At 44.8% G+C, this 23241-nt stretch overlaps 1 protein-coding gene across 6 annotated transcripts in view; it reads left to right on the top strand.

The window, feature by feature from the left end:
• The window catches only part of JPH1 (junctophilin 1), an 88789-nt gene that overhangs the window by 7684 nt on the left and 57864 nt on the right, over positions 1 to 23241 (top strand). The window lies entirely within an intron of this gene.

Raw genomic sequence — 23241 nt, 5'->3', positions numbered from 1 at the left:
AAGGTCCATGCGCCTAAAGTTTTACCATTAATAGCTGGATTCAAGCATTCAACCAGAAGGATGGAGAAATTGATTGGGAATAGAAAATTTTATTAGGGATGGATGTCATATGTTAGACAAACATGAAAACAGGCTGGTTATACATGGAACACTTTATTCTTAGGCTTGTTTAAGCAAATACTTACTGGCCCCAGTTCTGATTTCAGATATACGTGTAGCACAGAATATTGAAAATCCTTTTCTTGCTTTAGTAGTATTCTCCCACTGAAGTAAACCTCTTTATGAAACCAAAGACTCGTAGCATGTCTTCAAACTTTAATTCTTAACATTAAATTAATAAGCCCTGCCTTTTCTTTGGTGGAATCACGTGAAATTTCTGATGTTCAGACTTTTAATATACAAAAATGGCCATTTCATATTGTTCAACTTAATATTTCCAAACGTCTGAAATTTCTTTTTTAAAAATGCTCCTGTTTTATGGCTACTGTTTACTTTTAAGTGTCTGACATGCTGGAAACTGGAGGCCGTCTTGTGTTTTGCAATATTTTTAGATATAAAAGTACTCAAGATTTACATCTCTATCCCAGACTGACCCTGTTTTAAAGTTAATATTGCCTGTTAATAGGCACAGACTTTGCTGAAGGGTCTTTCCTCTCTTCTCTGCTGGGCATCATTTATTTTAGATCATGGTTTTCTGTGATCACCAAGCATTGCATTGACTTGTTTTTCACGTTGCTTGTAGATAGGGTACTTGGCACATGTAACCTTGCTAGCCTTTGTGGCCCTCAGCTAACTTTTAGAGCTAGAGAGATACTCTTTGTTAGTTCTTAGCCTCTAATTTGAAATGCACTCTTGGCTTCTTCCCTTTTATTGTCACCTAGTGATATACAAGAGGTAATTCAATCCTGGCAGGTGAAAAATGAACCTATGCGGGACATTCTAGCAAATGACTTTCTTATGCTTGCTTTAATTATTGACTTTTATGATTAGTTTAAATTGGAGGAACCTACATAATGAAAGGTTGTGATGCAAAGATCGCTGATTATAACAGTTTCATAAAACTCTTATCCAAGCCATAGCTAGCCACAGTCTCTCTGTCGAAAGTCTTTGGGGGAGGAGGGTGTTGCATAGTCTGCAAGTATTGTGTTATAATAGTTTAAAATCAATGAACATCTTAAGACCTTGTACTAACTAGCTTAAGACCTTGTACTAACTAGCTAGTTAACTACTCCTTAAGATTTTACTTGGCTTTTTAAAAAATGCTCAGTTCATTTTGCTAAGTGACAGAACAAATATATTGCATAATTCTACTTATAGGAAGGATCTGTAATGGTCCAACACGTAGAAGCAGTGAAATGGTGGTTGCCAGGGGCTGAGGGAGCACTTGCAAGGTGCTCTTCCAAGGTATAAAGTTTCACGTTAAGCAAAAATAAGTCCTAGAGCTTTCTACCACATTGTGCCTGGAGATAATACTGTGAAAAATAAGTGAAAGTGCTAGTCACTAAGTTGTGCCCGACTCATTCTGACCCCATGGACTGTAGCCCACCAGGCTTCTCTGTCCATGGAATTCTCTAGACAAGAATACTGGAGCAGGTAACCATTCCCTTCTCCAGTGGATTTTCCCAACCCAGGGATTGAATCTGGGTCTCCTGCATTGTAGGGAGATTCTTTACAGTCTAAATATTGGGCACGTAATGTTTAATAGGGTAGATTTCATGTTAAGTATTCTTACTACAATTAAAAAAAACTACTCTTTCAATGACACAATAGGCCAAAAAAAAAAAAAAATGTTTACTACCCTGTTAACCTTTTATATTTTACTTTCACTGTTTTAGCCTCTTTCCAGATTTTGCTTTAATGACTTCTCCAGATACAGAGACTTGCAACTGGCTCAGTCCTTCCTGGCCCCTCTAGCAGTTGTTATTTACTTAATGTGTTTTTGTCTTTAAAAAATAATCAAAGGTTTAAGAACATAAAGACACTCTTCCCTCTCCCTGCCCCTTTTTCTGCCCCAATGATGACACAATAAGTACTAGAAAGTAAGACTCCTGGCAGCGGCCCCTGTTGAAATCACTGGTTCACCATTAGCAGCAAAGGGAGATGATGGGTTAATAGTTACTGACCACTTGAGTTTGCCTGACTGGTAGTGTTAATTATTGTTGTATTGCTGTTATTTCTTATGCTATAGAGATTGTTGCTTGTTTCTGAAATCCCAAGGAAATGGGTCCACCTTTGTACCATCACCTTATTTTAGCTTGTAGCAAAGCCTTTGAGGGAAAACAATCGTACTCGCCAATAATGGCAGCTCAGGAAAATCAGGAGACATGGTACCAACCAACTTCAGCCCAAAGATTCAGGAAAGCATGGTAAATCTCTGGATCTTTACTTCTTATAAGAAGAGGCAGTGGTGCATCGTCCTAGGAAACACAAGAAGCTTATTTCTGAAGTCTTATTATGGACCCCTGTTTATTCCTTCTAGATCAGGGAATATGAGGATCATCTAAGAGGTAGTAGATGATAGAAATGATGCAACAGTCTATAGATACTGAGTTTCCTTGCAGGTTAGCATTTAGAGTTAGAGCTTTAAGGGATGCTAATAATTCTCTGGCTCCTGTAACTTTTCTGTTCTAATTCCAAAAGTACCATGTTTATAAGATTTAACAGAATGTTTTGCTCCCCTCTTGTCTTAGTCTTGAGGGTAAAAATCATCACATGGCATTAAGATGGAGTCTCAACCTTGATTTTAAAGAAACATTCGGGAGGAAGGGGAGCAGCCCTGTACATCTCAAGCTCCTCATTTCTGGAGACAGAGACTGAGGCACTGCTTGGGATCACCTCACTCTCCCTATCATATCATTTACTTTTCTCATTTGGTCATTTTTTTACTCCACTAACTCTTGACTTCAATAATTCCCTAAGAGAGACGTTCAAATGACTGTCAAATGAAAAATATTTTAAGGAAGAATTTTAACGTGAGGCATCTGGTTGAAAGACAGCAAATAAGTGACCCTTGGAGAGCCACACTTCTCTGGAAACAAACAGATGATTTAGGAAAGGATATAGACAATGGCAACCTACTCCAGTACCCTTGCCTGGAAAATCCCATGGATGGAGGAGCCTGGTGGGCTGCGGTCCATGGGGTCGCTAAGAGTCAGACACGACTGAGCAACTTTACTTTCACTTTTCACTTTCATGTATTGGAGAAGGAAATGGCAACCCACCCCAGTGTTCTTGCCTGGAGAATCCCAGGGACGGGGGAGCCTGGTGGGCTGCCATCTCTGGGGTCGCACAGAGTCGGACACGACCAAAGCGACTTAGCAGCAGCATAGACAAAAAAACAGCTTTGTAGCATCTGGGACTTAGAGAAAGTTGTCGTCATCATTTAGTCCCTTAGTTTTGTCGACTCTTTTGTGACCCCGTGGACTGTAGCCTGTCAGGCTCCTCTGTCCATGGGATTTCCCGGGCAGGAATACTGGAGTGAGTTGCCATTTCATTCTCTGGGGGATTTACTGACCCAGGGATCAAACCTGTGTCTCCTGCATTGGCAGGTGGATTCTTTATCCCTGAGTCATCAGGGAAGCCCCTTAGAGTAGTTATCTGCTATAAGGGTGAAAGAGGCTTGGTGAAAAGGCCTAAAGCAATTGAGAACCATAGGTGTTTGTTTATGTAGTCTGATTGTGTCAGATCAGAAGAAAGAAAACTAAGGGAGGATGGAGCTGAGTGGGAGAGTGTCCATAACCCACTGACTCTGTGGCCAGTGTCACTGCAGCTAGTTGGGCGGTGGGCTGGGAGGCCCCCAGGACCGCTCTGAAGTGTCACTGATGGGACAATCCGTTAGTGGGGTGGGACCATCTGCTCTCAACCTCTCCCCAACCATCAGTGCGACTTCCGGTGGTAATGGCAGCACCTTGCCCATGCGCTGTCCCCTGCTTAGTCCTGCTGTGCTTGTCAAAGGAGTCACCCTGGGGGGGCATGGAAGCATCCAGATAGCACACAGACGACCTCAGGATCAAGGGGTCTGGTGAGCTTGCTGTGTCCATATGCAGAACCAGAGATCAGAGTCCCTACTTGGCAGTTTCAAACTTACGTATTAAAATGACATAATATTTTTGTTTTAATCCTACAGGAAAAATCAATTTCCCCTACTTTTCTTTTAGAAAAAAGATACCTTACAATTTCTTGCCACTGTCTCTTTCCTCATTGCCCAGGATGACTCAGCTATGACAGTTTTCCTTCAGGAAAGTCTTCACTCATCCCTCCCCGTGCCCGGCACCCCTGCCCAGCTCCCCTGGCCAGCCGCTCGGGGTGCTCCCAACTCTGGTTTAAACCCTCTTCACAGAGGGTCTCCCTAACCCCGCCCCCTCCCACCCCACTGCATCCCCCTCAGACCACACCCCCCCACCACCCCTCCCTACAATCAGTCTGCATGGTCATTGTGTTTCAGTATATTTGTGTTGTATTTTCCTCCTAACTTGACTGGAGAGCCAGGTCTGAGGGCGGCTGGGCTCAGATCTGTAATTCCCAGCAGCCAGTTTAGATCAGGGCACTTTTATAAGAGCTCTAGTAAATATTTGATGAATGAGTGAATTAAATCCTCACTGCTTTGGGTTTGAACGCTGCTAGTGCTTTTAATTCCATTTTGCCGGACGTTTTGAAACCGCACTTCTCAGGCAGGAAATCTCGTTCTCACAATTCATCATCGTATAATCTGGCAATAAAGGAAGTGCAAAAAATGCAAAGGTGTGTGTTACAGCTGCCCTTTCCCCTAATTAGGTCAACATCATTAAAGTGTCAAAACTAAAGCATAGCCAGGGAATACGAGCTCCTGGTTAAGCTGAACTGTTAACTCCTTTTGGGTATGAACTGGTCAGGAATACCTGTGAGCACTTACCTAAACAGATGAGAAATTTCCAGGAAGTCAGCTTTTACTAACTGCAATAATGTTGGCTCATCCTTCATAGTTGACATCACCAAAACTTGTGATGAGGCAGAACATAGAGCTTATTGTCTCTTAGAAATCTAAGTTTGCTAAATATTCAGCTGTTTCCTTTTGAAAGTTTTTCTTGTCCAGCGATTTTGGGGTCATTTTTTTGTATTCATTCAAATAAGTGAATACGAAATCAATGGAACAGTCTCTTACAAGATTACTTGACTGGATTCACGCTTCGCTTATTAGTAATTAAAACCCAAAATCAGCCATGAGTCCGTACATGTTATGGATCCAGATTAAATTTATTGCCACCAGTTATAGGAAAAAGCTCAGTTTCTGCCAAGCGATTGTGAAGGGCAAAGAGTTTGAGATTCTTAAATTCTGTTGGACAAGAGGGTTCTCTTTCTCTTTTGAAAATTGATACTATTATAGTTTATCTTCTGTATTTATGTATTTTCAGTAATGTTAGTAGCCATATCATATCTTTAAAAACAGTTTTAAGGTACCTTTTCTATGAGTTTTTTTTTTCTTCTATGGGGGCGCTGGTTAATTTTCCACTATTAGCAAAAAGTGATTTTTTCATAGGAAGCTGAATTTCTTATAATGCCTCGTAAGTCATTTTAATGAAAAGTCTGTTAAAAAAAGTAATTTGTGGGGAAGTCACCTAAAATATGGGAATTTACAACAGAGGAGGGAATTGGCATTTTCTTTAGTTGTGTCTCTTGTGTTCTTCCATATCTGCCTTTGTTGTCTGTCACCCTTTGTCCACCTACTCTCACCAGCCCCCTACAAGCAAATTTCAGAGGCTTGATTAAAACATGCAGGCCCTGAGGTGCAGAAAAGTTACTATGAGTGGGGATTGATGCTTGACTTTTTCCATATGGGAGGGTCATTTTAAGGGTTGAATGAGAGAATGGCTGTCATGGGACTTTAACCTGTACATCACTGTGTCTAGTTAACATTTTAGAAAGTGTGTTGCCCCTTCGGGTGCCATTCCCAAAAGGGAAGGTTGATAGGAGATGGAGGAAGGGAAGGCAGGCTTGGGAAGCAGCAACAGGGCTAAGCAAAAGGGAAGGAATTAAGTTTGCCAAGCTTGACCACCTGTGTGCAGACATTTGCGTGTGTCTGTCTGTCTGTCTGTCTCCACACCCACCCTTTTCCCAGAAGCCTCAGTCGGTTTGGAGTCAGCATGCTGTCAACAGATTAGATTTTTTGAGACCAAAGAGAAGATGAACACAGAAATGGCATGTGTGTTTCTATTAAGCTAGGCTAGACCGAGGTCCTATCCTGAAGACGAGAGGGCAAGGACTTCATATTGTTTGGGTATATTCATGTAGGTCACCATTACCCCTAATGTGTGTTATGGTTTCATATTGCACATGAAAGTTTTATTTTTTATTTTAATTTTTTTACTTGGCTGCATCAGATCTTAATTGTGGCATGTTGACTCTTAGTTGCAGCATGTGGGAGCTGGTTCCCTGCCTAGGGAGGGAACCCCGGTCCCCTGCCTTGGCAGCTTGAAGTCTTAGCCACCGGCCCACCAGGGAAGTCCCTGGATTGCCCATTTGAAAAGTTTTAAATACTTGTTTCTCCTTTTTTACCAAAGATTGCCGGTTTCCCGCGGGAGCAAGTGAGGTGCTTGCTCTGATTTCCTCACATTCTTCTCCAGGCTGTTGAAAGACACACTTCTTCCTATCACAAGGCCCAGGACTTCTCAAGGGGCCCAGGCAGGCCCTGAGAATTCTGCGGTGTGCCGAGAGACCACTGAGACCACACAGATGACCTCGGCGTCAGCCCTCTTGTGCCCACGGACAGAGGGCCGAGCCTGGCTGTAATGCTTGTCTAGGGGCCAAACTCAGGGACACAGAGCAGGCCCACGCCCGCTCCTCTCCTTCAGCTCTGACGTTACACAACTTGGTGGCTTAACAGGTCATTACACGTGACATGGGAACACACTGTTTCCCGCACCTTATAAAGTGTTCTTGGGCCATCTCGTTTCTAAAGATCTCTCTTTAAAAAATGCTTCATCCAGCCCTGCCACTGCCAGGCCCATTCAGAAACCCTGGGGCATTGAGGTGAGCCTGAGTTTTCATGATGAACAGGTAGGTCCAAGTAATTCCGATTTAATGAAACTCGGTCTTGGGCTGTCATCCTGGGAAGACCGCACAGTTACCCACACTCTAGATCCATTAGAAACATTCCTCTTGAAACCCTGAGTGGTGTAGGCACGGCTCTCCACTGTGACTGAGGGGGAGGGTGAGGAGAAGGGTGCCGTGTGTGATGTGAGTGGGACGTGAGGTGGGAGTCAATTCTGCAGAGACCTATTTGCTGAAAACCAGCTGTGAGGACCGGAGGGAAAAAAACAATCCAGGGTGATGAGAAGCTAGGTTTTGGGGACACGTGTTGGCCTGGTTTTAATTGCTGACATCTGAATTTGCTGCAGACAGTCCAGATTTCACAGATTCCATCTCAGTGAACTGTGAAATATGACACTTGACTGATTGAGTCAATATGAAAAATGAAGGCAGCAGGTACTTTTTAGTACAACTTGGTTGTGATGGAAACCACGCTACTATACTGTTTACTGTAAGGCTGAAGGTGTGATTGCATTCGAGTTCCATCCCATGGGCTCTGTGTGAACCCTCCCTTTGCCCTGGAGAAGCTCTGTTTAGGGGGTCAGTGGCAGGGTTCTATGCACATGCTAACCTAGCGGGCAGACGCCTGGGAGCCGCAGCTGCCAGGCGGCCCCAGCACCCCGCTCACAACTTTCCATTATGGATTAAGCTGACTCTGCCAATCTCACTTTACTCAAGACACCAAACTGGACGCTTGCAAGACCAGTGCCTTGCAAATCTTTGAGATGCTTTTCTTATTATAGATGAAATATGAACATTGTGTTTAGGAACAGGATCCAACAAATGCCAAAGGTATTTATGTAAGTCACTCAGCTTTAGTCCAATGGCCTCTTGAGACGACAACCAAATCAGCTTTTAATAATTTTGCCCTTCTGTTTCGGTTGGTGTTTCATATTTATTCGTATAATATGCTCAACTCAGAATAAGCTGCTTTATCAGAAATTTAATTAAGGTGTGAGGAATCAAGGTTGCCTTGAAAGTAGTACAGCTCTTTGAAGTCAAATCTTCTTAGAGTTTCCCTATGCACCCAAAGAAACTTATTCAAACCATGTAAAATACAATTAATCCACTTTCTAGTATTTTTTAAACAAATCAATTATACTAGAGATAACACATCATTTGTTATATTTTTTGTTGTTGTCTTTTTTTTAAAAAAAAAAACACTTTAAATGAGGTGAAATTTTTGTTAATTTTGTTCATTTGTGTCCAGCTCTTTTTGGCCCCATGGACTGTATGGGGCCACCAGGCTTCTCTGCCCATGGAATTTTCCAAGTAAGAATACTGAAGCAGGTTGTCACTTCCTCCTCTAGGGGATCTTCCCAACCCAGGGATCAAACCCACATCTCTTGCAACTCCTGCCTTGGCAGATGGATTCTTTACCACTAGGGCCACTGGGAAGCCTCTTTACAGTATCAGGTCAATCAAATTTTGATCTCGGTTGTTTGGTCTAGATATCTCTGTCAGCTTCATTTTTTTAATATTGGTGAGGAAGCTTTTTGGAATTAGTATTTCAAGATTTCATCTGTTTACTTCCATCTGTTAGGGGAAAGGTTTGAGATTCATGGGGGTGGAGCCTCCTAGTCAAAACATGATGAAAAATCCTCTGGGAGCTTGGTTTTAGGATTCAAGAGTGAGGATGGTGGAATGTCAGACGACGGAGCTTCATTCACCCTCCACCAGCCCTGGTCACTTGTTCCCACATCCTGCAGCTCATCCCAGTGATTTCAGAGTCAGTTGATCTATGGACTGACAAGTTGCCTTGTAAAAGATTCAAATGCCCTGAAAGAGTGGTACCTCTAACCCCAATCCATTGTCAGTTAACATGTTAGGTAACAGTCTGGCCTAGAGTCCCAGAAAAGATACTTGGTTCTGTATGTGCACGTATGTTCAGCTGCTCAGTTGCATCCAATTCTTTGTGACCCCATGGACTGTACTCCGCTGTCCATGTGATTTTCCCAGCAAGAATACTGGAGTGGGTTGCCATTTCATCCTCCAGTGGATTTTCCCAACCCAGAGACTGAATCCATGTCCCCTGTGTCTCCTACATTGCAGGGAGATTCTTTACCACTGAGCCACTTGGGAAGCCCAGATACTTGGTTACCAGCCCATTTATAAGGTTTGGTTCTTATCTCATTGAAATTCTAATTCTGATTGCTCTTTGTAATATTCACCGATTTCTTATTGTGTAAATATAAAATTATGATTAGGGCCTAATTCAGTCACAGTGTCTGGTTGGTATAGATTTTAAAAAGCAATTACCTATTGGATGATTCGCACCTTGCTATGAGTTTAGGTAGTGTGTGTGTTGGAGGGGGGGTGGAGGGGGGAGAGTCACTCAGTTGTGTTCAACTCTTCTGTGACCTCATGGACTGTAGCCCGCCAGGCTCCTCTGTCCATAGAGCTCTCCAGGCAAGAATACTGGTGTGGGTTGCCATTCCCTTCTCCAGGGCATCTTCCCAACCCAGGGATCATACCCGGGTCTCCTGCATTGCAGGCAGATTCTGTACCATCTGAGCCACCAGGAAAGTCCAGGTAGTACATCAGTTCAGTTCAGTTCAGTCGCTCAATCGTGTCCGACTCTTTGCAACCCCATGAACCGCAGCACGCCAGGCCTCCCTGTCCATCACCAACTTCCAGCCATAAACCGCAGCACGCCAGGCCTCCCTGTCCATCACCAACTCCCGGAGTTTACCCAAACCCATGTCCATTGAGGAGGAGCTTAATCATAGGTTGGGGCTGGAGGCAAGATTCTGCAGGTGGTATCCAGCTGGGAACTAAAGGGTGTGGAGACATTTTACAGAAGATGATGGCGGATAGTGCAAAAGGACGGTGGCAGAGTGTATTGGGGGTGCTGTAAAATGTTTGGTAAGGTTGGAAAAGAGGGTACTAGGTGTGGTGTTGAGAGATGAGGTGGAGAAGTAAGCAAGGGCTCTCTGACTTTTAAGGAGAAATTTGGACCTTATCCTGAAGATAGGAGAGAGCTATTGATAGTTTAGGCAAAAGAATTACATGATCAAATTCTAGAAAGATCACCTTGCTGGGAGGTGGTATAGAGATTGAAAGGTAGAAGGGGCAGGAAATAAGACTGGAGACAGATTAAGTAGTAATCGGCTAACTAGTAATCCTGGTAAGCACCCACGGGCTGAGCTGAGCCGTGGCAGTGAAGATGCGAAGAGGTGAATGTACGGGCAAAAGTCTCCCAGGCTGACTCAGGAGCACCTGATGGTTGGTTGATGGTGCAGAGAACAAAAAAGGACTAGTCAGTGACTCAGGTTTCTGGCATGGCCAACCGGATGGATGCCGGTCCAGTTTATGGAGATAAGGGACAGGGGAGGAAAGTTCAGATTGAGAGAGGAGGAAGAAATGGGATTTTTTTAACTTCTTGAGTTTTGAGGTGCTGGCACTGAAGACAAAAGGGGACATGGGCCTGGAACTCAGAAAGGTTTGTACTGTATGTGGAGAACTCAAGACACTAGCCCTGAAGAGCAAAGACATTGATGAGGCCTGCCGTGAAAGAAGAATCCCTTGTACATGATACTAGACACAGCTCTTTTTTTAAGAAGTAGTGGTAAAGCAATTCTCACGTTAAGTGCTTGGGAGCCTTTTGCCTTAATGCAATGCAGGTATCAGAATGTCTGTTCCTGAATTTGTGAAATTATGCTTTCTAAGATTTGCGCTCAAGGGACCTACCCAGTGAGCAAGATCTGTTGGCCTGTTTCTGTCTTGGCAACACATGGGAACAAAATATCACTCTCAGAAATTATGCTACAGAAACATCATTTGGCAAACATTTACTTGGTGCCAGCTCTGTCCAGGCGTGGCACTGGGCCCTAGGAATAGAGAGATGAGTGAGAAACAAAACCTGTTGTGAAGATCAGGGAAACTGGCAGATTTCTGTGCACCAGGACAAGAGCTGGGAGCAAGGCAGGGCTGCAAATTGGAGGGACCCACCAGAAGCACTCAACTCAGCCGGAGCCACTTATGGTAGACAGTTTCCTGTGCTGTTTGCACAAGCAACTCTTGTCCGCCTGAGATGCCTTCCATCCCAGGCCCCTTTGCTTTGCCTAGCCCCTATTCATCTTTTGTGATCACCCTCAAGATCCATAGCAGGCCTGGACTAAGATAGAAAAACTTGATCAAATGTCTCTCCAAACATGTAATCTTACATGACAGTAGGAATGCAAGCAGTATATATGCTAGAGTATGTAAGAATTGTATTGTGCTGAAGGGAAGATGACTGTGCATTCTTTAAAAAATATCAGAATGTTTAAATATTTAGTGGGGCTTTCCAGGTGGTGCTAGTGGTAAAGAACCCACCTGCCAATACAGGAGATGCGAGTTTGATCCCTGGGTTGGGAAGATCCCCTGGAGAAGGAAATGGCAACCTACTCTAATATTTTAAATCACATTTTAATTTAAATTAAAAATTCTTCCTAGTGTCTATAAGGTATGATTCTGGACAGTAGCAGAAATCTCATGAGCAGCATGTGGATTCAGAGACTCCAAAGGTAGCTGTTGAGCAGTTAGTGAATTTTTCAGCAATGTTGCCAGGTATGGAAGCAGTGTAGACACTCCTTAGCAGTTCCCCCATATATATCATGCATCAGTGCAAGCGCCCTTCCCCTTTTGGTGTGAAGATAGCAGTTGGGGTGCTACCTTTTGGCCACATGCAAACAGGTGTGTCTTGAGTAGTTACCTGGAGCCTAGACCTGTGCCGTGACCTTGTCATCAGTCGTCTCCTCTCATCCCCATGGCAACACTGTGAGCATGTGGGAAACCAAGGCATAGGAAGGTCACAAGGCCAGTAGACATCCTAGCAAGGGAGGATCCCAGGCAGCATCACCATCAGAACCCAGGGCTTTAGCCTCCATTGGACTTTGTGGATTGGGGTGGGAATTTTTCTTTACCCACATCCTCTCTATAGGCTCTTAAAGGAAGATCTGTCTGGAAGCAGAACTATATAGTCATAAATCACTGCAGATGATGACTGCAGCCATGAAATTAAAAGTCTCTTGCTTCTTAGAAGGAAAACTATGACCAACCTAAACAGCATATTAAAAAGCAGAGACATTACTTTGCCAACAAAGGTCCATTTAGTCAAAGCTTTGGTTTTTCCAGTAGTCATGTATGGATGTGAGAGTTGGACTATAAAGAAAGCTGAGTGCCGAAGAATTGATGCTTTTAAACTGTGGTGTTGGAGAAGACTCTTGAGAATCCCTTGGACAGCAAGAAGATCCAACCAGTCCATCCTAAAGGATATCTGTCCTAAATATTCATTGGAAGGACTGATGCTGAAGGTGAAACTCCAATACTTTGGCCACCTGATGCGAAGAGCTGACTCATTTGAAAAGACCCCGATGCTGGGAAAGATTGAAGGTGGGAGGAGAAGATGATGACAGAGGATGAGATGGTTGGATGGCATCACCGACTCAATGGACATGAGTTTGAGTAAGCTCCGGGAGTTGGTGATGGACAGGGAGGCCTGGCGTGCTGCAGTCCATGGAGTCGCAAAGAGTTGGACACAACTGAGTGATTGAACTGAACTGAACTGCATTTTGGTCTTCCCTGATGGCTCAGTGGTGAAGAACCTTGCCTGCCAGTGCAGGAGATGTAGCTTCAATCCCTGGGTCAGGAAGATCCCCTAGAGTAGAAAATGGCAACGCACTCTAGTATTCTTGCCTGGAGAATCCCATGGACAGAGGAGCCTGGCGGGCTACAGGCCAGAGGGTCACAGAGTCAGATACTACTTAGCGACTTAACACACAGACATGTACTGCATTTTGCCACTGTTTCATTTAACAGATATTATTCATTCAGCAGTCACAAATCTTGTGTTGGAGACAAGCATAAACAGATAATGTCAGTATAACATCATAAATTCTGAGAAAAACCTGGAAACATGGAAGAAGAGGAAGAACACCAAATACACGTGGGGTCTTCAGGGAGTGGGACTGAGCATGAGCTGTGGAGATGAGGCAGGAAGCAGGTGCTGGCAAGCTCCTTTTGCCTGGAGCATCTTGGGGAAGACAGAGTGTAGGGAACGTGCCCAGGGTGAGTTCCTCCAGGCAGTGGGACGGAAGGGCAGTGCTCCCCCGAGTGTGCTCCATCCACCACTGGGCAGACGCCAAGGGCTGCTGAAAAACCCCTGCATCTGGTTTTAACTGAATTAGCACACCTTTGGGTGAAGCCCAGAGATCTGCCTTTCACAGACTGCCCAGGTTATCCTCAAGCCTGCTCACGTGTGCTACATTAAGATGTCACAGGAACGAGGTCATAAAGGTTTGAGAGCTGAGTTTTCAACTGTTGGCCTTGGGGAGTCTTTGAAGGAATTGGAGCAGGGAGCCGTCTGCCTTTGAGATGGATTTAAGTGGGGTGAAGATTGGAGGCGTGGTCTGTGGAGGTGACAAAAACTCAGTCAAGGGTTGGGGTAGTAGCGAAGCAAGGGATAAAATGAGCAGAAGTGGAAGAACTGGAAGTGGGGGCTGAGAGGCAGAGGCAGACTTCAGACGTGCGTCTGATGCTCTGATGCCCCTGAGTCACATTAGCAGAAAGGTTCGTTCATTCCCAGAGTATGGGTGATTTATTTCAAACATACAGAACAAGTAATTGTTCCAGGTCTTGTTCTTACCAGTACACTGGGAGTGAGGAAGTGGGAAAGCAGACAAGACGAGAGCGTCACAGAACGCCCCAGGCTGGGTCTCCACCATTGTGTGAATTTACCTACTTTGCCTGTTTTTTGTTTCATTTTCAATAAAAGGCAGCTTTTTTTTTTTTTTTTTCTTTGGCTGCTCTGGGCCTTTGGTGCTGTGTGGTGCTGTGTGGGGGCTTTCTCTAGTTGTGGAAAGCGGAGGCTTCTCACTGCAGTGCCTTCTCTTGTTGAGGCTCCATGGTTCTGGGGCTTCGGTAGTTGTGGCCGCTCAGGATGTGGGATCTTCCCAGGCCAGGGATTGAACCCACGTCTCCTGTATTTTCAGGGAAATTCTTAACCACTGGACCACCAGGGAAGTTCCCTTTGCCTGTTTTTGAGCCTTGATTCCCCATCACTCTGCCAACAGTGCTTCTTATAGAACTCAGCCCGTGAGTAAACCTAGTGAAACAGCAGTGACGTTTTGCTTTTCCAACTCCAGACTTGTCCACAGTCAGAAGATGATGGATTGCAAGGGGAAATGCATACCTGTGTAAATTGTTAGAAACAAAACTGTAGTGAGGAGTGTCTAACGAAAATCGAAGCTGTTGTGAAGCACCCTTAGCATACCAGTGAACCTCAGTCATGTCAGAGGCGTGTTAGATGCTCACACATTCAGCACTGCACTGGCCCTGAAGGGGAGGAGGAAATGTGAATCTAACCCTTCCCTCCTCCTGCCACACACACACGCTTAGAGTTGATGGGAGGTAGCTTGTACTCATAGGAAGTAGTTAAGTAGGAGCACAGAGTGATTCGTTCGGTCAGCTGTTAGCACCCTGCCTCCATTCCATACAGGTTTTTGAAGTAGATTAAAATCTCTAAATGGTTCTTACAGGTATCAAAAGGAAATAAATTGACTGTTCATAAAGCAGTCACAAAGACTTTTTACTTGGCCTCATATCCTAGTGGTAGTTTGTTGCTATTGTTGTTTTTAATGTTACTGTATAAATTTGACAGTGAAAGCACTTTTCAAAATTATGCTATTCTTGAAACTGAAACATTCGCTCAGTCCTGTCCGACTCTTTGTCACCCCGTGGGCCGTAGCCCACCAGTCTCCTCTGTTCATGGGATTCTCCAGGCAAGAATACTGGAGTGGGTAGCCATTCCCTTCTCCAGGGGAGCTCCCCGACCAAGGATCAAACCCAGGGCACCCTCATTGCAGGGAGATTCTTTACTGCCGTAGCCACCAGAGAAGCCATTCTTCTTAGTCAGTCAGTTCAGTCGCTCAGTCGTGTCCGACTCTGTGACCCCATGAATCGCAGCACGCCAGGCCTCCCTGTCCATCACAAACTCCCGGAGTTCACGCAAACTCATGCCCGTTGAGTCGGTGATGCCATCCAGCCATCTCATCCTCTGTCGTCCCCTTCTCCTCCTGCCCCCAATCCCTCCCAGCATCAGGGTCTTTTCCAAAGAGTCAGTTCTTCACATGAGGTGGCCAAAGTTGGCCATTCTTCTTACTCCTCACTAAATTAGAATAACCTTCAACTCATTGTTGGAATGATTAAAATGTGGTTCTAAAGTGAGCAGTCAGTGATGTTTAGTTCTATAAATGAAAACAAGGGGAAGAAGAGCTTGTTTAAAGGTTTTCCCTTTCTTTTGCTTTGGACTCTTCAGTAATGCGTTCACTTTGTGGGGTGGAAGTTCAGTCACTAAACTTTATTGTTTAGAAATTTTCTTTAAATTAAAGTTGCTATATTTGTAATTGCACAGGACTGCTGCTGTATCCGGTGCCCAGTAATAAGACTTTAAAGATATTTCCAGGGAAGTACAAGGCATTAGCCAGCAAAATAAAGAAAACAAGTCTTAGACATCCCCCATAAAGTGTCTATGTAAACATGTATGTATAGGAATGCCAGCCCTAAAGGAAGGCCCAGTAAGGAGAAAAGGGGGAGAGATTAGGCAGCTTGAATAAAGAGGTAGGGATTCTTGGTATAACTGGTGTGTCTGGTGCTAGATGGAACTGGTCTAGAGTGATTTCATAAGGGATTTGAGCCTTGAGCAACATATTGTTGCTGCTGTTTAGTTGTTAAGTCGCGTCTGACCCTCTGAGACCCCATGGACTGTAGCCCACCAGGCTCCTCTGTCCATGGGATTCTCCAGGCAAGAATACTGGAGTGGGTTGCCATTCCTTTCTCCAGGAATCTTCCGGACCCAGGGATCAAACCCACATCTCCTGCACTGCAGGCAGATTCTTCACCACTGAACCACAGAGAAGCCCTGAGCAACATTTTAAAGGAACACAAAGGCATGATTTGTCACAGAGGCAAACAAAGATTTTTGCCAGTTGGAGAAAGAAAAGCATATCTGATGATTCACAGCCTGAAGAGCAAGAACTGCTTAAAGGCAGTGAAGATCACCAGTGCTCATTATGTGTGCAATACTGCCCTGTGGCTTGCTGGAGTAATCTTTCATAGCCTTATTAATCATCTAATGTTCTGTGTTCATGTCCCCTAACGACTTCTATTGTCAATAAAACCTGACACAAGGCTCTTTCACCCTCATCCTACCGCCAGGAGCAGTGATCCAGAAAGTTAGTAAATTTGGGGAGGGCAGTCATGGTGTTGCCCTGAAATTCCTCAAAAATTAATGCTGCCGATTTGTCGAAAAAAATAAAAACACTAGGAAAGTGGGAGGCTGGAACTGCTGGATAGATCCCTGCTGTCAGATTCAGACTCCAGAGCTTCATCCCCTTTTGAGAAATCTTACAAATGTTTGTACAAAAAAATGCACTCAAGCCCCTTCTGGATCTCACACCACCCTGTGACGTATTTAATGGCAGTGTTTTGCTTTGCAGCGGTGTAGAGATCAGCTGAGTCACGGTGGGAGAGAAAGGAGAGCAATTAGATAAGGGGGGAGCACTGCCTGTTAAAGGAGCCTGAAAGCACCAATCAGGCGTTACGCAACACACAAGTGGAAAGTGTTTCAGAGTTCTGAGGAAGTCAGTAACATGAGCAAGACAACATGTGAGGAGAGTGATTCTAGCTGCCATGCCCAGTGTGGATTGCAAGCAGCAGAAGTTGAGACAGGACCATCAGGACATGAATAAGTCAGTACAGGCGTAAAGGACCGGGTCCTTGAAATTTATAGAGGAGAACTCATCATGTATACAAGCGGTTGTGTAGAAGGGAGTTCAGGCTCTGAGGATCTTGGCAGAGTTAGCTGAGAGCACAGAGTTAGCTTAGACCGTGAACAATGATGGAGACACTCTGGGGAGGAGCTTTCAATTTATGGACATTCAAGGAGGAACGAAACAGATGAGATTTCTCCAAGAACGGCACTTTGAAGCCTTGTGCATTTAAGAGCTTCCAAGGAAACGACAGCGTGAGAATCAAAGATTTGCGTTGTCATTTGTAACAAAGTCATTAGGAAAATGAATAGAGAGGGCGGAGGTAGAGAAATTTATTAGGAAGTGTCGGAAATAGTGACCCATGTTTGGGAAGCAGGGAATAATTTTATACTAAGATAAGATACTGAAAAAGATTTGGTTGTGGTTATAGCTACCATCTCTATTTGCATAATTCCACTGTCAGAAATCAAATTAGCAAATCTGTTTCATTTTTTAATTTTTCTTTTTTTTTAGCACCAAAAACATTTTGTATTGAGGTATAGCCAGTTAACAGTGTTGTGGTAGTTTCAGATGAACAGGGAAGGGTCTCAGCCGTACATAGACAGGTATCCATTCTTCCCCAAACCCCACTCCCATCCCAGGATGGCCTGTGGCATTGAGCAGAGTTCCATGTGCTAGACAATAGGTCTTTGTTGCTTATCCATTTTAAATATAGCAGTGTGTACATGACCTTCCCAAGGTCCCTAACTACACCTTCCCCCTGGCAACCATAAGTTCATTTTTCTGTCTATGGGTCTCTTTCTGTTTTGTAGATACGTTCAGTTGTATCATTTCTTCTTAGATTCCACATATAAGGGGTGTCATATGATATTTCTCCTCTCTCTGACTGACTTCACTCATATTTTTATTCTATTAAGAGACTAGTCATCAAAATATCTAGATGATTAGCTATACCCTAGTCATAGCTCTCATTAACTTTTCATGCTGCCTGGTGTCTTTAACTAAGTCCATAGAAGAGAATGGAATTAATATCCATGATTTTCATTGCCAGATGCTTAGAAAAAGGCATCTTTCATTTTTTCCCTATTTGAAACATGACTTTTGTCTACGGATTTATTTATAATCATCAGCTGGGAAAACTACATTTAGTATGAAATACTCAAACAGAAAAATAAATCTGCTTATACCTTTAGAAATCCAGTGAAGTAAGCCAAGGATTCAAGAAAAAGTTCTTTTAAATAATGTAGTAGTGGCTAATTATAGGTTTCCCAGGTGGCTCAGCGGTAAAGAATCCACCTGCCAATGTGGGAAACATGGATTCAGTCCTGTCAGATAGATCCCCTGGAGAAGGGAATGGCAGGCCGCTCCAGTGTTCTTGCCTGGGAAATCCCATGAACAGAGGAGCCTGGTAGACTGCAGTGTGTGGGATTGCAAAGAGTTGGACACGACTGTGCGTGCAAAGAGCACACACTAGTAACCAATTATCGTACATGTTTCAGGCACTTTTCCTGCTAAAATTTGTAGTTATATTTGGAAGTGTTTTTAAAACTATGTTAAAATGTGACCTGCGTTACAAAAAAATAAGTATGCAAAATAAAGAAAAGAAGCACATGACTTACATGAAGATACATGTCTTAACAGTGTGAAAACTCTGCAGTGGCTAATTTCAGGCCCCAGCCTTATCGTCCCGGGTTTACCTGTAGAAGGACATTAGTAGACATGTTCCCTGTGTGCAGTAGGGAGGACAGAGAGCAGAGAGTGAGTTAGGAATCCTGGGAAGAGCACTTGTGTTCAACTTAGGATCCAAACCAAGAGAGTGCTCTAGAGGTTCGTTTTGTGTTAATAATGTTCCATGATACCATCTAGGGCCCCCAGGTGTCTCTAGTGGTAAAGAATTTGCCTGCCAATGCAGGTAACAAAAGAGACATGGGTTCAATCCCTGGATCGGGAAGATCCGCTCGAGGAGGAAATGGCAGCCCACTCCAGTATTCTTGCCTGGGAAATCCCATGGACAGACGAACCTGGCCGGCTACAGTCCATGGGGTTGCAGAAGAGTTGGAAATAACTAAGCATGTGCACACACACACACAGTGATAACAGCAACATCTTTTCTTTCTCTGGCCCCCACTCTTAACTCACTGTGGATTTGTTTCGTTTGATCGCCTCTCTGACTTGTAATAGAAAATCCACCTCGTCTTCAAGAGCTGACGTGTCCAGGGGTCCAGTCCAGGCTTCCTGCATATCCTTAGCAAGTCCCTGCTTGAAGGGCCTTCTCTTCAGCAGAATCTGACCCACCAGCTGAGAAATCACATCTCCTGCTGGTGTAGAGGTGCTTACTGAGATGCCAGGGTCACTGTCGAGCAGTCTGGTTTTTTCATTGAGAAGAAACTGGGTACTGCTTCTACTGTGTCAACAGATTTTCTTAATGCTTATACAACAGGATGATATGAAAAGAAAAAATATTCCTAATTAAACTATGATTTAAGTGAATCAAAATATAAAGTTGTTTATATCATAAACTCTTCAGAGATAATTTATTCTTTCAACATTAAGGGCTACATTGAATCACGCTTTATAATTTTTGTCTCTATGAGGACTCTGAATTAGCCAGAGATGTGAAAGTTTAAGCTTTTCAAGTCATAGAAATTAAGGAGGAATATCTTTGTAGGGAAAAAAAATGAAATTTTTAGGCAAATTGAGATGTTTATGGTTTCTGCACTGAATAGGTGTAAAGTTTAGGAACTTAAGGTAGTCTGTGCAAAACTAGATTTTCTCATGACATTTTCAGGACTTTTTTCCTCCCAATTTTTCTGTTCCTCCTTTCTCCCATCTGTTGTATCTCTGATTAGTGTGAAATTCTTCTCACTTAAATTCTAAATAATCTTTAGAAGTCTGAATTAATAAACACTGAACCAATGAGCTGTAAAGCCATACTTTTCCTCATAGTTGAGCACAAATCTAAAGCAAGCTAGAAACATTTTCAGTAAGAACTCTGAGGGTTATACCCGGGATTTTTTTATCCTGTATACATGGAAAGAAAGTAATCTTCATAAGCAGGTCCTTTTTAGACTTTAGAGGCCTATTTGATGCTTATTAATATATACACTGGGCTTCCCCTATGGCTCAGCTGGTAAAGAATCAGCCTTCATTCAAGAGACACAGGAGACGTGGGTTTGATCCCTGGGTCAGAAATATTTACCCAGAAGAGGAGATGGCAGCCCACTCCAGTATTCTTGCCTGGAGAATCCCATGGACAGAGAAGCCTGGTGGGCGACAGCCACGGGGTCGTACAGAGTCAGACACGACTGAAGCGACTTAGCACAATATTTCCTATATAGTTACTAAAAACAATTAAGTTTTTAAATCTTGTATGGAACCTGGCACAGGTGTCAAGATGTTGCCACTCTAAATACTTGGTTTTGATTGCTCTGTCATCTTTAGGTTGGTAGTCTTCCTTAGAGATTTAGAATCCTCAGTACAAGGCTAAGACCCAGTCAGGTTTCTGACAGTTCCTCTGTCGTGTGTGTGTGTGCTCAGTCATGCCCAGCTGTTTGTAACCCCGTGAACTGTAGCCTGCCAGGCTCCTCTCTGCATGGGATTTTGCAGGAGAGAATACTAGAGTGAGTTGCCATTACCTTCTCCACAATACTACATCCATGTATTTTTTAAATCTTTATGCTCAGATTACTGTATAAAAATTGTTCAGTTTAATAGAAGTTCATTTACTAAAAGGTCTTTATGGTTCGTGACACTGCTTTCCTAGGCCTCAGCTAGTAAAACTGATACAGCCAACAGTTGTTGAATACGTCCACGTGAAATTTTGTGAAAAGGCAGCCCTTGCTCTGAGAAACCTCATGTGCTAGGGCAGAAGGCGGAAGAGAAAACCAGCAGGTATTACTCAGTGTGATATAGCAAAGGACAGAATGTGTAAGAGCCCAACAGAGGGTCCTTAACAGCCCAGGGAACCAAGGGGCAGGTTGGAGAGGCCTTTCCAGGAACAGAAAGGGGATGACGGGCTTTCCGAGCCGAGGAAACCACAGGGCAGAGGTCAGGGTGAAGACTGGAGGATGGAGAGGTCTCTCTTGTTTCTTCGGCTCAGATGTTATTGTCATTTATGTCCACCTGGTCCCAGGGCACAGAGAGGCAGTCCAAGCTATTAGTGGGCCTTCCTGGTGGCTCAGATGGTGGAGAGTCCACCTGCAATGAGGGAAACTCAGGTTGGATCCCTGGGTTGGGAAGATCCCCTGGAGGAGGGCATGGCAACCCACTCTAGTATTCTTGCCTGGAGAATCCCATGGAGAGGGGAGCCTGGCGGGCTACAGTCTTTAGGGTTGCAGAGAGTTGGACATGACTGAGCAGGTAACGCTTTCACTTTCAAGCTGTTAGTGGTTGAGAACAGACACTGCAACTGCAGTCCACGTTCGTGTCCTGGTGCTGCCAGTGGCATGTCACGGGCAAGCCACCGGTCCTCTCCAGGCCTCACACCCCTCCAGCTGCACATGGGGTGTGATGGCTTCTCCCAAGATTGTCTCCAGGGTTAAACAAGGATCATCAGTTTAAATGGAAAGTGGATGATGACAGTTTCATGTTAGTGTCAGTTCTGTTTTCATTTTGACTGTCTCTCGAATACATGCTCTCTGTAGAGCAAGGGAGATTTGGTGCCCTAGGAGAGATCAAAATGAGAATGACAGAACCCCATCCTCCCGGACATTCATCACCAAGGGACAGGGGTGGACACATTGGCAACTATCCATGTGGCCGGAAATGAAATAAGAGCTCCGTGGAGATGGAGGCAGTGCGTGGGACCATCACCCGACAGCAGGGTTTTTCCACGAAAAAGGAGGGATTCTTGGGAAGGAGAGGTAGGTGAAGAGTCTCCATTGGCCACCCGCTTTGGCTCACTGTGACTCGGTGGTGTGGGAATCAGGGCATCCGTCCAGGCTGCTCTTGGCCCCGTTTCGTTCCCTGTGGTCGACTTCATCTCAGCTCCTCTCCCATCCACCTGAATGGCCTTCAGCTGCTTCCGGTGGAACTGAAGCTGGAGAGGTGAGTCAGGTAGGTGTCTGTGGTCGGCCTGAGAGAGGCGCAGAGAGAGCCAGGGCTGGAGCCTTCCTCTCTGGTGGTGACAAGTCAGCTTCCGGTGAGACTCTGGGGCCCATTGCTGGATTCCCCTCCCAGCCACTTGGCTCCACCTACTTTGTTGCTGTCGGTTCCAGGGACTCAGCCTTCTCCCATGGTCAGAGGAGCTTTCTCAAATTTGCAGGTTCCACGACTTCCCCAGTGGTTAAGAGCCCGCCTTCTCACTGTAGGGGGCGTGAGTTTGATCCCTGGTTGAGGAACTAAGATCCCACATGCCTCTTGGTGTGGCAAAAAAAAAAAAAAAGATTGGCAGATTGCTGTCTCCATGGCTTCCCCAGGATGGACCAGACAGGCCTGCGTTGTGCCTGGGAAACCAGGTATGCTAGAGCACAGAGGTTAAGTCAACCCCTGCCTACAGTGGGGACCAGCCTTCGGTAGAGTCCCTGTGTCTCCAGGGACTGCCAGTCCCTTGTGGGGTGATGGGGAATGAGTGGCTGCTGCCCCCTCCCAGCAGTTGGGTCCCTTTTGTCCTGTTTCTGACGGCATTATCTCAGGCCGGGGCGGTGGTGTGTGCCTGGCTCTAACCGCAGTTCAGGCTCTGAGAAAATGCCATTCCCTCCTTTGGGTCAGTCTGGGCCTGGGAAGAGAAAGTTCACCTGGCAACTCTAATTCAGGTATCATTGCTGGAAGATGAAGCGAGAGGTGAAGGTGAGCTGGCTGCCTTGTGGGGAATTTCAGAAGGGAGGAAAGAGGGAAACAATTCACATGAATCTTTTGACGTGACAGCCTGATTTTCACCCAGAGAATTTTTCTGTGTTCTTTCTGTAACATGGCATAGTAGTACAGCACCCTGTATAGTAGGAGCAACAGTAAGTCTTGGATGTCACTTTTCAGCCGACTGGTCTCAGGCAAACATCTTTACCTCTCCTAGCCACAGTTTTCTCATCTGTGGACTGGGCGTGATGCTTAATAGCACCTCCTCACAGGGCTGGAGAGACGACTCCTATGTGTTGGGATGGGGTGTTTGGAAGGATTCCTGGCACCAGCAAGTCTAAGCAGGTGTGTGCTTTTATTCTTAACATGGGGCACAGGGTGAGGTTTTCGGTAACGTTGTTCTCTTGCTGCCTTGTTGGGCGTATCTGAGGATATGATGCCTTTTGAGACACTAGCCAGGCTTCCCCAGTGGCTCATTGTTAAAGAATCCTCCTGCAATGCAGGAGATGCAGGTTTAGTCCCTGGGTCAGGATGATCCCCGGGAGGAGTTCATGGCAGCCCTCTCCAGTATTCTTGCCTGGAGAATCCCATGGACAGAGGAGCCTGGCAGGCTGCAGTCCAGAGGGTCCCA

Source organism: Dama dama, chromosome 21, assembly GCF_033118175.1.
Source record: "Dama dama isolate Ldn47 chromosome 21, ASM3311817v1, whole genome shotgun sequence".
Lineage (NCBI taxonomy): Eukaryota > Metazoa > Chordata > Mammalia > Artiodactyla > Cervidae > Dama > Dama dama.
The sequence above is the reverse complement of the archived record's forward strand: the minus strand, read 5'-3'. Positions and strand labels throughout refer to the sequence as shown.